The sequence below is a fragment of the Amia ocellicauda genome, chromosome 1 (genome assembly GCF_036373705.1).
Source record: "Amia ocellicauda isolate fAmiCal2 chromosome 1, fAmiCal2.hap1, whole genome shotgun sequence".
In the NCBI taxonomy this organism is placed as follows: domain Eukaryota; kingdom Metazoa; phylum Chordata; class Actinopteri; order Amiiformes; family Amiidae; genus Amia; species Amia ocellicauda.
Window position 1 is genome coordinate 10,105,738 of NC_089850.1, and position 17,547 is coordinate 10,123,284.

The following is a 17,547-nucleotide window of genomic DNA, read 5'->3' on the forward strand; positions in this document are numbered from 1 at the left end:
TGTTTGTTTTGTTCATATTTTTGTTCAGTGTATATTATCCTGGATTCTTAGGATATGCAGTTTAATCACTGCCTTCATTTGAATCAATGTTACAGGGTTAGTTATGTTATTAATTTGACTGTACTTTTTTGTAAGAGTTTGTTGAAAACTAATTTAGCCAGATTAGATTATAAAGATTGCAGTTGAGTTAATACATTTAATAGCTTGTAAAGCAGGGATAAGGAGTTAGGAGCGGAGCTGGAGCCAAGTAAATTGTGCCTGCTTTGCGCTCCAAATTGTTCAAAAATATTCATGCTAAAAGCCTCAAATGAGATGGGAATGTTGGGAAGCAAATTTTCTGGTTTTGACCATTTTACATTTGATTTTAGTTTGATTGAATGGCTCTTTCAATCATATTTTTTTAGTCAGCATAATTAATTTCCTGCATATCAGTTAATTGCAAATCATTATTATACAGTTAATTATTTAATTTGAGCTGGAGTGTTTGAGCGGAGCTGGAGTTGCCACAAACTGACCAGAGATCTCGAACAGTTTACAATATTTATGTATTCTTTTTTTAAATCAAAATCAAGTCTAATTTTCTCAGTATGAATATCAAGCATTTGCTTCACAAAACATAGCTGTGTAACTGAAAGATATTACAGCAATTCAACACAGTCATTCTCTAGATGTCAGTCAGAAAGAGGTTTGGATTAATCCAAAAAGTTCACAGAGGGAAAATAGCTTGATTGCACTTGAAAATTTTGCTTCCTTGCCAGTCTACGTCTCCAGCCAAAAATACTTCAAGTTGTGTGAAGCTGGTACACTGCAGTGAATGTGAGAAGTGACAGGTATTGCTGGGAATGCCAGACTTCTTTATATCGCTACATTATTGGAATTTACTTTAATTCTGCAATTTTTTTATACCAAAAAACTTTGGTTGCTCCTTTCAAAGAAACAACTTCATAGAACATATATGCAACAGTACTCACCTCCCCAAGCTTAACCTCAATGATTTTAGACAATTTGTAGAATCAAATCTATCACTGCACATACCCAGCTAATGGATTACATGTCCATAATACCAACACATTTTATCATAGAAAAAATACCATTCAATTAAAAAAAAAAAACAGTAGTGGGATCTGCTGTGAAGAATTCCATGAAAAAAGGATAGGCGGACTCTAAAAATAACAAAAAGAATGTTCTGTTCTATTTATATTAATTGCTGCCTCAAATATGTTTCATGTCTTAAATTATAATGCATCTGGACAAGGTTTAAAAAATAGCTATTATAAAATACATGAGATGTTTTTCATTGTGATGGCAAATGGAATCACTATTTTATAGTGCTCTAAAGACCCAAATTGAAGCACAATGCACTTAAGCATAATATACACTATTTTTTGCCTTTTTATGTGTTTCTATAGTGTATAAGTAACATGTAGGCCTATACCACTCCTCCAGTTAGATTATAGAATATAGGCAATTCAAATACTAATAATAATAATAATAATAATTACCAAATAATGGCAGATGTCAAACTCTGGAATGTATGCTGTTTCACTGTTTCAGGATGTGTCATGCCATAACTTCCTGGATAGTGAAAAAACTACAGAAGTGGGAAAAACATTTAAAAACAAAAATGTGTTTGTCTTTTCTCCTTTCCAACAACAGAGGATTGAATGCACAGTGGAAAAAGCAGGGAAACAAACAGCAATATAGAGGTATCATTTTGATCGCAGTGTATTCCAACATTTTCATCACTTGAATCATTACATTCACCTACACTGGCTTGTATGAATAAGCAAATAATGCACAGTAATGTAAGCTACAGTGTGTGTGTGTGTGTGTGTGTGTGTGTGTGTGTGTGTGTGTGTGTGTAAATAGTAACTTTCTAATTCCAGTCAAATCTGCACAAAGTAACTTATTTGGTCTTATGTAATAACAAGAGTTGTTTTCAATATTGCATATGTCTGTATGTGTCATACAGCTTAATTTACCCATTCCATCAAATTATTTTACTTAAAAGCATATGCATCTCATGCTTCAACAATATTACACTGCATATCCGCGGGTTGAATGTTATAAATACATAAACCCAACTCTTCCTATTTCTATCCAGATCCTTATTTATCCTGCTGGATTGTTATTCACCATGAGAAGAATAATATATTTTGCCAGGTTTGTGAACAGACCGATTAAAGAGACCCACAATTCAAACAGAAACACTAAATACATGAAAAAAAATAAAACCTGACTGGCTTATGTTCTTGACAAGCTCTCATTCATGTCATCCATGGTCCCACCAATGTGCTGTTTCCTACGTTTAGGAAGATGAGTAGAAGGCCCACTATTCACATCCACCAGTCAGAAAGGCAAACTTTCCGACAATACTGTCCTGTCCAAAAACAGCACATGGTAATTGGTGGTTTCGGAAGACACAGTATAAATGTGTCCCACAGTGGGACACACTGTCCTGTCAAAGACACGTTTCTTTGCGCAAGTTTCCAGTAATGCTGCCCAGCTGTATTGACTCATTCATCCCAGGGGGATGTTTTCAACTGGCAGTGGTTATCAATGGCCTTTTTTCCAATGCCCAGTCATGTACAGTAGCAGTAGCATTAAGGTGTATTTACCTGGAAATAAGTATAAGATATTACATACTGTGCTGTTATCATTAATTATATAGAGATAGATAAAGAGAGAGGGGGAGAGAGAGAGAGAGAAAGTTTCTGTGATAAAAACTCAAGAGTATAATGGGAAGGGAGACATTTCACATTAAGGGCTGGACATTTAGCATAGGCAGTGAATACTAACAATAATGTATCATACTTGGGGGGCTGGGGGGAGGGAGAAGGAACTCCAAGAAATGTAGGACAGTAGGTCATGACAGCTTCAAGGCAGGCCTTTAGCTCAGCTATACTGCAATGCAAAAATCAGAGGAATACTAATTCTACTCTATATCCTACAGCACCAAAAGCAAAACAAGGAATAATAACATTAATTGAAAAAGCAAAAACTCATGCATAATGCATATTGCACAATCAGAAGAGTGTCTAAAGGCCAAATACAGGACTTTGCAGAAGAATTTCTAGTAGGAAGCATTCTCTCTTCAAAGGTAAGGAAGAAAGAGAAAGAAAGAAAGAAAGAAAGAAAGAAAGAAAGAAAGAAAGAAAGAAAGAAAAAGAAAATCAATCTATTACTGATTAACATTCAAACTGAGAGGTGTCCCTTGGGTGTTTTGCATGACCTATTTCCTACAGCCCACAATTACACAGTCAGTCCAATCAGCCGTTTAGTACACAGAGAAATATTGAAACAGAAGCAGAGATGGAATATATAAATTTAAAACATGTAAACATTCAGTGCTTGAAACACGTACATACGGAAGAAAACCCCACTTTTCAGTTTACTTAATTCATTTATTTCCTCTTTTATTTCAACTTTATTACACTTTAGTGTTACTGTAGAGAATGCTTTTGTTTTTAGTTTTGTAATGATAAACAACAAGGAGGTGAGTATCAAGTGCGAGAGAGAGTGACTAAAATGTGTGAACATTAATTTTAGTTGCTTTAATTCTCGTGACTAACATCACAATTTTTTCTCCTTCCTGTTGATTAAAGTGCTAGCAATTTACTGTGGCATATCTTGGCAGATAGTTACTACATGTGATATGACGCGATAGTGGAGTCAGTGCCTTAAGTTACCCTTTCGTGGCTAGAATGTCAGAGTGGGAAATGTGAAGTCACAAAGACTGGTATGTTTTATTGTAATCAATGAGAATACCCTCCGTATACAAACCCACATTTCAGAGGAGCCATTCTTGAGGGCTGTGGGACGTTCTAATGAAAAGGCTCCTGTTTACAACTTTGGTTTTGGCATCCAATAAAACTTTTTAAACACTGTCACCGCCTTCTGCAATCTGATCCCAACTGTTTTGGTCTTTTCAAAAGATTGGGAAAATGCTTGTTTCCCTGTGGGGCTCCAGGCAACCACACAACTTTGGGAGCTTCATCTTCCTCCTATTCAGGGTCTATGATTTCCTTATGTTTTGAGTTACATAGGTGGTGATACACTAAGGCAATTACCAAAACTTAGAAGGACAGCTACAGATTTGGGCCCAGGTTAAATTAAAACTTCGCCCCACCCACCCAAATTCCCTACTCACTTTATGAAAGTGGCTTTTCTTATTGATTCATCCCTAGAAAACACAAAGCTGCCATCCAAGGGGATATATGTTTTACTTTTGCCAGGTGGAGTGGGGCTCTGATTTAATCCAGGTTTTGTAGAAGTGAATTATTGGCAATAATTGATACAGATAACCTGTGATGGGACCATTCAAATATCTTCATGCATTTGGGAGTGCAACGAAACACCACAAAATGTATTTTAACATGTGTTGGTTAGTTTGTTTAATTACAAGGAAATATACATATAACAAATATATATATAATGTATTCAGCAATGTCTGCCTATATCTCATCTGAGACTTTAATTATACTTGTTTATTTGTATTACCTTGTTCATAATTGAGTAATTGATTTTAATGGGCAATTATGTTGCCTTCCAGGAGCTCCCAGAGGACACTACTGAAACATTAGAAAATTCACTACTTTAAGATACAATTTTGCATTTTCTGATGAGATTTCCTAGCCATTTTTAAAGACAGCTAGAAACTAGCTTTCTGGAGGAACAATTACCTGCACAGTTGGCATTACAAATTTGTACCTCATCAATCATATGAATCTGGCCTTATTTACCTTATCACCTCCACATTGTGCTGGCAAGAGCCACCAGCAGTGTAATATGTATGGCAGAGTGTAAAGTCTTCTAGGGACTCGTTAACAGTTGCCAGTTTCATTTGGCTTTAACACAGCGTTCCCATGGTGGTTTAAACTGTATTTAGTCTGTTATGACTCAATGGCCATTTGCAATGACATGTACATGTAATGCTAAAAACAAATACACACACCCCAATGCCCCCTGACCCTCAAATGGAGGCCTTCTTGAGATACATGCAAACACAATGACCATGTACCACTAAGTAAACCTCTACATGTTAAGTAAACTTTAACATGTTGACAATTTCCACATTAACCCTCATTTGCATATGTTTTTTGCTCACACTTACAAGGAGCCTGCTTTACTCTGGAACGGGAGCTGTAACTGTCTCTCGGATTGTGTTTGTCTTTGGGGGGATGCTTTTGCAGATCCTGCTTTGGTTCTGACTTGAGGTGTAAGAGAAATTAACATTTAAAATACTTCCTAGACAATCACTCTTAAAAAAAACATGACATCTGTTCTCTATTCATCTGCTGTGTCATATAAACTAATGGTTCTGGGAAATAAAGATCATTCAAATAGGCCAAATATCATATTCTCTGTTTCAGTGTGACTTGGAAGTAGCTCCTTATTTGACAATGAGGCATAATGACAAGAATTAAATTAAAAAACGGGGTTGGGTGGGAGGTCCAGGAGAGCAAAGAGCAAGAACAGAGGTTGACCAGACCCCAAAGAGTTAACTACTATGCCTAGTGTTAAGAAAGTCTGTACATGCTATCTTTGGCCACTAGCAGCTGGCAGGAAATGGGTAGGGAAATTGGCCACAGATAAACTGTAGGATGCTAAAAAGTAACAGAACAGAGAGCATGGGACAGGAAGTCAAGGCGTCAGGCCACCGAATGATACGGCGTTTGTAATCAAATGCCATTTTGAGATTGTAGCCACTAGATAATGGTCAGAAGGCACAGCTGTCAGAGCACGATGAAGTAACCTGCAGGGAAGTGCTGGGCTAAGTGTGGCAACAGCCTGGGGTTTTACTGTTGGTAACGCGCAACAACTCATCCTGTCATAAGACGTTTCAAGAAGTACTATTGGGGTTGGAGGGGGCTGACTTTGTGATATTGTTATAGTGCTGCATTTGCTTACTTCAGCTTGCCGATGTCTAACACCAGGCTGTTTCTGTTTCTGCATGCTGTTGCATTCGGTTATACACTTCTACACAAGAAGGGGTTGTGTTAGGGAGTATTCAAAATGATCATAAAATGTGTTATCTACATGAAGTATTAGATTACAACACATTCCTTGAAATCTTTCAGAAAACTACATTTTAATGGTAACAAAACCCATCAAGTTGAAAGATTCTAATCTCCTGGCTATTCTTGTAGTTACCAAGTTAACAGGAGTGCCTGTACATCTGCATATGGTTCATTTTAGATAATGCAGCTGTGAGATCATTCATTTATATAGGCTACACTATTATGCATTCGAAAAAGCCAGGCTTAATACATAAAAAAAAAAAAAAGTATTTTAATTGAAATACTTTTTTACTTCAAATTACTTGCCAGTAGTATGAGGAAGGAAATGAAACACACACATACACAAATACAAACACACACACACACACAGTATATATATATATAATTTTATTTTCCAATAATGTAGAAAATTATATTTAGAAAATAAAAACTATGCAAAAGTGAGCAGTAAATAGTGGAGCAATTGTTTCAGCTGGAACGGAAATTCAACTTGATTTCTTTTTAAGAGGAAGTGTTAAAAATATGTGCATTTTGGGGTGTGATGTTTCAGTCTTTAACAATAACCAATTGCCCTCCGTGTCTGGTTAGGAGCGTGACACACATGGGCACCAGCATGACTGGAGCATCGGCCCCATGAATGTCATTATGCGTTCCCACATTCGCCACAGTTTGAGAAATGAAGCCTCGAGGTCAGGCTGCTGTTGATCGGGCTATCGGTTCAGTGGATTGTGCATCTCTCTTCAAATCAAGGGACCATGCATTCTTCGTACTATGATAGACCACCTTGTATTTGTACTTGTACCTCCTTTAAATAAGTCAGTACTTTACCACCAAGGAAGAATTATCCTTATGAGGCTAATACAGAACTAATGTATTTCTTTCTTTCTTCCCTCAATTTAATTATTGGACAGTTTCAAGTCTCAACATATCACCAAAACCCTTGCTAGGATCTGAAATGTAGATACACAATCCATATCAATGGCTTGGCAGCACTCACGAGTTGTCAATGTCCCTATTAGACAGCTATGTGACAGTGACTTCACTATTCTCATCAGACGAGATATGGAGACAAGGTTTCCCTAGCAACCAGTTGCTAAGCCAGTGCAGGCCATCTGAAAGGTTTCCCAGAGTTGAAAAGCGTCTGGTGACGAACATTGGGAGATTTACTCTTTTAATTGGTGCAATGCCACATGGTTTGGCTTGCCATTGAGTATCAATTTAAAAGGTATGGGAAGAATATGTTATTGGCTGGTGTCTATATGGAGGAAAGAATAAACACCATTCTGCTGTGTTGTCATTTCCACATATGTGTAAAAAAAATTATTATATCGCTGCAATGATAAATATATTCTCTGTAACCCACAAAAGTTATATATTTTCCACTTTCTGTAAGGAAAAACTGATTCATGTAAAATTCACAAGTGTTACTCATCAGTAAAGAACTGAGCCATATGTACAAATAGTTTGTTATCTAATCCCTAAGTTTGGCTGTGCAGATTGTGTGTTATGTAGGGCACCAAAGAGAGGTGAAAACAAAGAGTAAAAGTATACCATAGGATTGAGATGGAAAACAAGAATCCTTCGTTTTATTCCCGATCGGCAGAGCGGATGTTTGTTAGAGGTTAAGAGCTTTATGGGTTTTTTTCAATTACATTACAACAAAACCTATAAACCCATGTAACAGACTCACACAAGAAGCAACCCTCCTCACACTGTGTGGCACTGCTTAAAATAAATCCCTATTCGAGAGTGGAGTGTGAGAAGCCTGCCCTGTCTGCTCTAATTACAAAGCCTGCTGGCGAAGCAGGGAAACAGGTATTCTGCAGAAGAGCGAGGCGCACATTCCCCCGAGCAGTGACACCAGCAGTGAGCCCGAGAGGGGGGGCGAGAGGTCAGCACCCGGCCTCTCCCCCAGCAAATTGCTGGCCTTGATGGAAATGTCATCAGGTGTGAGCTCTCCCCTCTAATGGGCTTAATGGAGAGGAGAGAGAAAGAGGGAAGTCTGTGTATTCAAGCTAATTGGTTGGCTCACCTGCTGCTCCAGGAGCACTAATTGACAGTCCAGGGCTCAGGGGAAACTGCCATAGGAGTCCTGAGCGCCTCACATAGAGTCTGCCCAGAGCAGGGGAAGCAAAGCCAAAGAAATCCCAACACATTCACACACAATGTCCTCTTCCTAAGGTTTCTGGTTTCTGGAAAGTCACAAGAAATGTGTTGTAATACATCAGGGCTTGATAAACATTTGTAGCTATGTTTTCTGCTATGTGCCATACTAGTATATAAACACATTAATCTACTTTTCTGAGCCCATGAAAAAGGCTCACTCTGTTGCCCTGATCTAGTTTGAGGATAAAAATTAGATTAAATAATGTGATTTTACCTTAAGATTGACAGGAAGCGAATGTTACATTGAAGCCCCTTCAACATCAAATTGTATATTTTGTAAACTGGTTTAGGTGGTATTCTCTTCTATTTTATAATTTTAATTATTATATGTGCTGCAATAAGCTGTTTTAGGAAAGGATTTATGCCTGAAAAAATGTGTGGTACATTTGACAAATATATAGACTAGTGAACATTGTATTCTTAAAACAGGAATAAAACTGAACTGTAGACTATTCAATTGAATGGGGGTGGGGGGGTATCATATCCAATGTTTTTTTTCTGGTGAGGTTAGAGAGTTCAATAAACAATGTGTGCTGGAAGTTATCTGCATACTTTCTACTCATATTTGCAGGCACTACTAATTTAAGATGCATCCCTGATGAACATTGTTGATTGAAGAAGATAATCATAACATATCGCAAACAAAAAAAAAAAAAAAAACCTAAGCCCTTACAGTTTGGCGTTTGCTCCCTGAGGTTTGAGATCTGTGCAACACTAACGCTTTTGGAAGGGGGCTGTTAACTGTGACGAACACCACAGGCATTACCGCCTTGGCTAGCGTGTACGTAATAAGGAAAATAGTACCTTTCTCATCACACAGTAATTTACATAATACTAAACCATTACGCTGTCATTGTCTAGCCAAAAATAAGAATCATATGCAATGTGATTTCAGAAAGGAAGCTCAAAAACACCCAGTTTCTTCGCCATTCTGAAGATGTCCATTCAGACATGGAGGAAATAAAGTCCTTTAGCAAAACTTTCTAAACCAGATGGGTTGAGTAAAATAACTTTCTTTTTAATGTATTTACTAAAAAAAAAGTATCACTTTATTTTGAATATCTATATTTCATGTACTCATAATATTCTGAACTACCCACACAGAACATATATTTTTAATTTATGGTAGAAATGGGTGATCCTTATACTTGTTATTTGCTAATATTGGCCCTTTTTTGGTATTACTGCTACACATTTCAGGTACAGACAAGGCAATGTATGATTGTTCAAGCACTAAATGCTTCTGAGTTAACCTTTAACTTAGTGAACTACTTTAGTGAACACACTTGATTTCCTCCTGCAATGTTTTATTTTTAATTATTAAACTCAAAAACAATTAATTATTTATCCACACTGGACATGCTGGCACTTCAAGTTGGAAAAGGAGAACAGTTTTAATTTTTTCCAAGCGTTCGCCTTTAAGTGTTTCACTGCTGTTTGCATTTCGGAACGTTTCCAAGGAGTTAGAAGCCAAAAGATATTGCAGTGGAGCCACACTGTGAACTTGGACTACATACAGCCTGCCATGATTGACAGAATGGTCTGGGCCTGAGCCATTCTTATTGAAGCTGACTGTGTTTGGGTTGACTGATCCAAATTGTATCACTTCTGGTCCCCTGGTTTTCATGCTTTTATTTTGCAATGTTGCGTTTTCATCATGTTCCGAGTGGCTGTTGCAGGGAGGTTACCCCGAAGTGGGACGTGCTATTGGCAAGGAGTGGGGATTCCTATGGCAATATAAGTATATCTTTTGTCACTGTCTCTGTGGTGGGCCAATAGGAACAGCATTGATTCTTTGAATATTTGGCTAGAATCATGGTTCAAACCTTATTTTACAGTTTATAGACTAATAAAATCACAGAGCCATTGGTTACCACATAGTATACGGTCTACCTGTGCTTTTCTAATCAACTTCATTTAATTGTTTCTTTTCAAAAGGCACTGCAATAAAAGAAAGCAATATCACTTAAGTGACTAACAATGATTGCCATACTGCAGCATGTTTTCCATTGGTTCATTTTAACCATTGCCACATCAACTTGTCTTAATTGTGTTAACAGATTTTGATAGACTGCTCTAAATATGAATCTTCTGCAACCACATCAAAGTATATTTCATGAAATTCAGTCATGTACTTCAAAAAGGTTTATAGAGTTCCATAATAACTATACATTCATTTCACGTACCTAGACATACTAATGTTACAAATGAACTTTTCAAGTAAGTACTTCTGTATTTGAGGAACTAATCAGTGGTAAATGTAAATACTATTAGGGTATTAAGAAAGTATCCTTCTATAAAAATAAACCCTGCTGTCAATATGTGTTATATAACATGGCTCGTGTTAAACACAGTGTTGCTAATGATTGTTTGTTTGGAAGAAAAAACTGTATTACCTTTCATTATGTGACATAATGCACTTTAAAAACTAAACCAAGAAAAATTACTAACACAGAACGTTCTTGGGATTCTTTTTTTCATATTTCATATTCAAGTTCTCAACTTGGAAGCCCTTTAGGGGGAAATTAAAGAAAAGGTTAAGTAACTGAAGTGTATTTATATGAAGCAAGAGCCCTTTCCTCTCAGAAAAAAAGCCCACACCTGCACCAGCCATGACACATAGTTTATGGCTCACAGGGCCCCAGAGTTCAGTGCAGTGCGCCTTCAGCTGTGTGGCTGACTCACAGTGTGTTCCTGGAACAGGCCAAGGGAGAGGAGGATGCTGTGGGAAGATGCTAACTTTATCATCTGGTCCGAGGTCGGCAGCAGATGGTATTAAAAAACTTGCAACACTACGGTTCCCACAATCAGCTGAAGATGACATGAAAGTCGAGCTTTGTCAGAGCTCAGAAATGTCAACAAGGATGTGATGAAGTAAGACCAGTGGTATGAAAGGGGAAAACTTCCCATGTTATTTATGAAAATAATTTTTGATGTGTTTTTTTTTTCTCTTTTCTTCCACAACCACAATATTTTTTGAAGGAGATACTCTGCAGATAACCTATTAGTTAAACCCCCACACATTATTTAATCAATGAAATGAAGAATTAAAATATTCTGTTTCACGTGTGGCAAAGGCTGATGTTGTAAAAAAATTAACCCATGAGCTGTTAAAATAAACTGCTCAGTTTGCAGATATTTGGAGCAGAACAGCAACTAAGTGAAAACTATGTGAACAGTTATTAGAGGACCTGCCGTAACACAAGGTAGAGTGAAAAACCTTCCCCTAGTCATTTTAAAAGAGAATCTGGGTTACCATGGCACCAGTATGTGGTCAAAGACAAGCAAACGTTTTTTTTAAGTAACTAAAGTGTAGAAAAAATAAGCTGGTTATACTGAATGTTTAAACCAGCTTAGTAAAATATAACCATTCAATCTGTTCCAAAACTAACATGCAGTTTATTGGCTCAGATCACCAGCTATTTAAATGAAAATGCTTTTTATGATGAAGGGGTTCTGCACATAACTTCAGACCTGGCAAGTTCACCTTAACCCCATGCAATGTTACTGTAGTTTTTTTCTTCTTCTGCATATGCAATTTAAAATGTAGTTTTGATTGCCAAATGTGATGAACAAGTTGTTAAATTTGCATTGCTCAGAAATTAGGAGAGGCAGGATGACACAGTGATAAACTAAGATAAATAGAGATCACATTTATGATAAGAGAAGAAGGGAGGAGTAAGTAGATTGCTTCCATTGCTACATTGTGCCTTTGTTTTAAATTCATGCTTTACAGAGGACCAGCAGGAAATGTGTTACACAAGAGCACACCGATGCATTTACAAGAGTGGACTTTGTGTTGACTCTCTATGATATCGCTAGCTTTGCCTGTTCTATGGCTGGCTGCACTGCACAGTGTGCTGATAACATACGGAAGACCTTTCACCACACAACAAGTCTCATATTCAATGTGCTCCCTATCCCAGGGGACATGTGGTAGACAGAAAACCACCACTGCACCAAGCTGCGGCTGTTACACTAATAAATTAATTCAAGTGTTTATGGACTGCAGGCATGGATAGCTAACTGTAAGCTCGAAAGATTACAAGACACAGGACGTGGCCCAGAGAAAAGGAAGTGCACCGAGGGAAATGGTGGCACCTTGAGTTTATAGTGGAGGGGCAGTAGGGCTGTGGTCAGAGGAAAAAAACAAGCCTGCTTTATCAGCTCGGGCTGCGGCTCATGTAAACTTTAAGTCACCCTGGATAAGGAAGTCTACCAAATAATAATAATAATAATAATAATAATAATAATAATAATAATAACAGGAAACCAGAGCAGCAAATACAAATTTTAAATTAGAAGACCAGTGTCGCATGATGAATAACCTAAGCACTGACTCCACCAATCATAAAAGAGTACGGTCAAATCTGATTGGCTGAAATATTCAATGTGGCAATGGTGAGGCAAACAAACTGAAGAAAGTACAGGTCATTCTGAAATTCAATTTGTTTGTAGTTTGTTTAAGCTTTCGTCTCTCTCTCTCTCTCTCTCTCTCTTTCTCTCTCTCTCTCTCTCTCTCTCTCTCTCTCTCTCCAATGTATCTTGTTCCTCTAGACTTGTTGTCAGTTTTACTGGCCTTAATTTTTTATATTGTTTTACAAAAAATTATATTTTATTATAATTTAATTTGTTTTTAATTTTTTATCTTGTGGAGGGGTGTGGCGACATCTTCTTGTTGCGATAGGGAAGAAAACCAGTTCAATATTTTATTAACAGTGTTTCACACACTCTTTCAGGAAACCAAAACTTCTAGGTATAAAATAAAAGTTGTTTATCTCTATAAAATAATATCCACTACTGCCAAGCAGCCGTGTTCTCATAAAGGCCAGATCCAGATGCCAGACAACAGCTAAGGAGAAGTGGCTCTATATGAATCACTCTTATATGTATACAAACATTAGTGTAGATTATTGGATGCCTTAATGGTGACAGAACTATTCTTTCAAAAATTATTATCAGCAATCCAGGCCACTTTTGTCCACAGAATGAGTCTCTCTAAACAGGAATGAAAACAATGCAGGATTTGCTGGCTTAATGAAGTCTCACAAGGTGATGAAATGCATCATATTTGTAAATCTACTGTCATTAATTTAGTGAGAAGCAACAGCAATGTTTGTTCAAGACCGTGAACATGATTTATATTGCCAATACACTGCTGTGTTTGGATTCTTTCTCTTTCCAACTTTCGAGATTATGCAATCAAGCCAATACCAAGAGTGAAAGTCACTCATAGTTTCCCTAAATGTCTGCAGCAGGTTTTCTGTTACTTCAGCTTTTAGCATTGCATTTCACCACGCTACAAAAACATTAAAGTTATGCAAGACGTGAGTACTTGCAGGTGAATAAATGAAGCCTGCTTCCCATTCTGCTGCCCCATAGACTTGGCTTAGCTCACAGAATGTGTTTTTTCTTCCTTCAGTTATTAGTGTACATGGGCTTTAGTTTGTATTTGAGTTGATTTGGCAAGCATTGTGTGTGTGCTGTTTAGAGGTGCTTCACAGGGACTACAAAGGCTGTACCCTGCTGCTTTCACTGCGAAGAGCATCACTGACTTTTATTTTGGAAGGATTACAACTCTAATATGTTTCCCTGTATCTACCAAAGAAAATGTTCATCTTGTTGTTGTTGCTGAAAAGAGTACAAGTGTCAGTAAAAAAATTACACTGCTCCCTGTGTTTCTCAACGTTGTGAAATTAAATCAGTGGCACTCTTTTCTTGTTTTGTTTATGGACAACACATGAGTAATAGAATGAGAATGCAAAAATAAATTAAACTAGCTCCAACAGGGATTGATTTTTTTTTTTATTTCCTATTTGCCTCGTCGACTGGAATAAGAATAATAAATAGATCTAGGGAGGTCTTTCCCTAAATATCCATTAACCGTAATAGCCTTTTCACAGCCACACAGCCTGGACGCATGCACAGCCCCACCAGCTAGTGTGGCTTCCTTTCACAGTCTTTAAAGCACAAGCCGCATTATGAGACCTCATGTTAATTCAGTGGACACAGTACTTTGCCATTCCCCCCTTTTAAATATTGGAACATTAACAGTAAAACAATTTGAGGTTCAGAAACGGTGGATTTGTGTGTTAACAGTATTTGACGAAGTGAAGTTGGTTTACTTGTTTAAAAAGGTATTGATTAAACCAAAGTTGACCTTTGATTTACTTATTTCTCTCTCATAGTGAGATTTTAGTTGTATTCCTAATATACACGACATCAAAGCTAATGATTATAATGTGAATAAGAAGTGGAGCAGCTAAGTTCCTTATTTTTTCAAGACTATGAGAATGCAATCTATGAAGAAACTGGAACCAAATGCATTGTGCCATACCATTACACACTGCATGAGATCTGGACTATCCTGTAACTAAACGAGAAGAAAAGTTAAAAGTTGACAACGTCTGATTCAAAATCTTAACCCCATGAACCCGTTCATTACAGTAAGAAACCTGCATGTAGTGACAGAAAACCACACAGTCAATCTTCCTTGCGGAGCTCAACGGTGTCACATGAGGGCCGAAGGCAAAGCACACAGGAGGAAATCCCTATTTAAAGTGTAAAATCCTGCTTCGGCCTGATAACATCTTCCCACCTGGCAGTGCAGATATCTATCACTATAACTCATTACGAGCACAAACATTATAGTGTGCAAACCAATTCCTACTATGTATTTGCCTAGATTTCTTTGAACAACCAATCTTGCAAATTCATCCAAGTTGGGTGGTGTCAACTGTTGTGATTGAGAACGTTGACATGTGATTCAAAGACCTCAGAATAAGGAAAGCAAATAAGAATATGTGGTGTTGGTCTGATTGTTTAATTAGCACATTTCACTGTTCAGTTTACTAACCCAAGTAACTATAACAACATTATTTCCCCTGTGTGAATGTTGCATTTGGAAAAAAACAACATTATTTTATTTTTATTTTCATTGTAGTTGTTTCTTGTTTGCTTTGGTTTTTTCGTTGTTTTTTGTTTTGGGTTTTTCAGTCCAGACTGTGAACCAGATGGCATTACATGTCATGAGAGAAGTGTCAGTTTGCTTCTGGTTGTCCCACCTATGTTGTAATCTGTCTGTCATCGCAAAATCGTGAAAGTCGTTGGTGCCTCTGCTTGCCCAGAGAGAGAATGGGTGTTTATGACGTGGGTTTCTCAGCCCTGTGGGCAGTGGGTGATGTCATTGCAGCAGACAACCTGCTGGCAGCACAGGTGTTCACCTTTGGCTATGAACCATAAGCCCTGCACTGTGGGCCCATACCCCTGTAAGCTGTACTCCACCAACCAAGTTCAATAAAGAATCCATTTCTACTTGACTGTAATTCAAAAGGAGAATGATCTCAATACATTACCTATGGCACCCAAATCTTGTTTTCTTGGTTCTAAAATGCCACATATTGTCACAAGTCTCAGAGTATTATATAGAGTTATTCCTTCAGAGATCAGAATAAATACATACATACATAAATACAGACATATTTAAATAAACACTACCTTCAGGCTCATTTAAAATAAAATACAAGAACAGGGATAGTGCAAACAATTATTTCTTTGTCTCACACTTCCTCAAAAGGAACATCTGGTTAGCACCACTTTACCCCATGGGATTTTCAATTTATTGAAGTAATTATTATATAGTGCCAGTTCATTTCTATAATTCAGTTTTAAAACACATTCTATTCAATTACAGCGCCTTAAACTCCAATTGTACATCATTGTGCACATTGTGTGAAAGTTTGCCACCATTAAAAAGCAAAACCCTAACATTAGAGTTATCAGAAGTTGTTGTTGTGTGTGGTTGTGTGTACTATCCTTATAGCTCTTGATCTTGAGCCATAACAAAGTGCGTACCTTGGAAAACTGAATTTGGACACATTTGAGTTAATAACAGCTTAAAAATAATCATAAACTAACGAGACACAAGCCTTTACCAAAAGAGGCGAGTTGAATGCACGTTTTTTCCACCTGGGCCGTCAGTTAAGAGTAACAGATTTGGTTGACCTGTAATTGTGTGTCTATTGCATTACTACATATCTCTGCTCAGAGGCAACCTCTTTTTAAACCATTCAGGTATAATAATAATAATAATAATAATAATAATAATAATAATAATAATAATAATAATAATATAATGTGGTAATCCTTTAGATTGCGTGGCCCAATTTAATATTCAATTGATAATAACAGCCATTTTGTAACTTGTATCCTTTTTTTTTATTCATGTTGCCAAAGTTATATGCCAGATATTACATTAACATTCTAATTATTTGTCAAGTAGTTGAATATTAACAGATTATGAATTTAATATGTTTTTAATATCTAATTAACATTGCAGGGTCTACATATCTGCAATTTAGATGAATAGCAGTAATTGCAATGCTATGAATGACACGCTTTCCCTTTTTTCACAAAGTAGATTAAACTAACCTTGAAAATGAATAGCCTTTAAAACTTCAAACATTAAGTAATTTATAATGTGAGAAGGTTTACCATATCTGTATAAAGCTGTGTGTATTTCAGATTTCATCTCATGCAATATACAATTAAATGTGTCAGATACCGTTTGTTTGATAGTTTTTTCATCTATTTTTAGTCCATTTTCTTTCCAGTAAAACTATCAGGGTTCTGTATTAAATTATAAGCTTACAACTATATCACAGTATTGGCTTTGACGACTGTGTAAACCCCATGTAAAATACTCTACAGCAGTCTCCGTGCAGTCTCTATTTACCTCAGGTCTGAAAGTGTCCTTACATGAGTTTCCGCTGTGGCCTCCAGTGCTCCTGCAAAGTAATACATAAAATAGCTTTTACTACGGCTTTTATACTCTTCACAATCTCAAAACATTGTATTAGGCATATTTCAGAATTTATTGAGTCTCACTGAAAGCAGATGGTTTTGTGTGAATAACTCACTGGTGTTAATTAAAAGAAAGAAAGTTAAAAAAAAAAAATCTTGGCTAAATGTAGGTATAAAACTTTTTGCAAGCTCCCAATATACAGAAAAAAATGCTTCAGTATTTCTGTACAGCAATGAAGATGATGCAGTGATGAACAAATATTTGTTCAGCACTGAAGGACTGTGGAAAAGTCATATTGCTCAGGCATGACATCTTATTCACACTACATGTCAATGAAGAGACCAATAAAATAGGATAGCATAACCTAGAGAAAACAAATATTGGGAGTGAGAGAAGAAGAAAAGAGCAGATACTATAATGCTCTATTTTCTTTGAAGGTTATACAAACGTGAAACGTGTTCTCAGACCAGGAATTGGATATTATAGAAGCGATATTGTATGTTTACACACCTTTATATAAACGTATGTATGAATGAGTCAATAAATAAAATGTAAAAA

General features: G+C 36.8%; 1 long non-coding RNA gene across 3 annotated transcripts in view; it reads right to left on the reverse strand.

Annotated features, from left to right (window-relative positions):
• LOC136761569 (uncharacterized) overlaps positions 1-17,547 on the reverse strand; it is a 248,501-nt gene that overhangs the window by 175,013 nt on the left and 55,941 nt on the right. For all 3 annotated transcript variants that reach the window (XR_010820386.1, XR_010820380.1, XR_010820374.1), the window contains exon 3: positions 16,921-16,972. This is a non-coding gene — a long non-coding RNA (uncharacterized LOC136761569). The remainder of the gene's footprint in view (positions 1-16,920; positions 16,973-17,547) is intronic.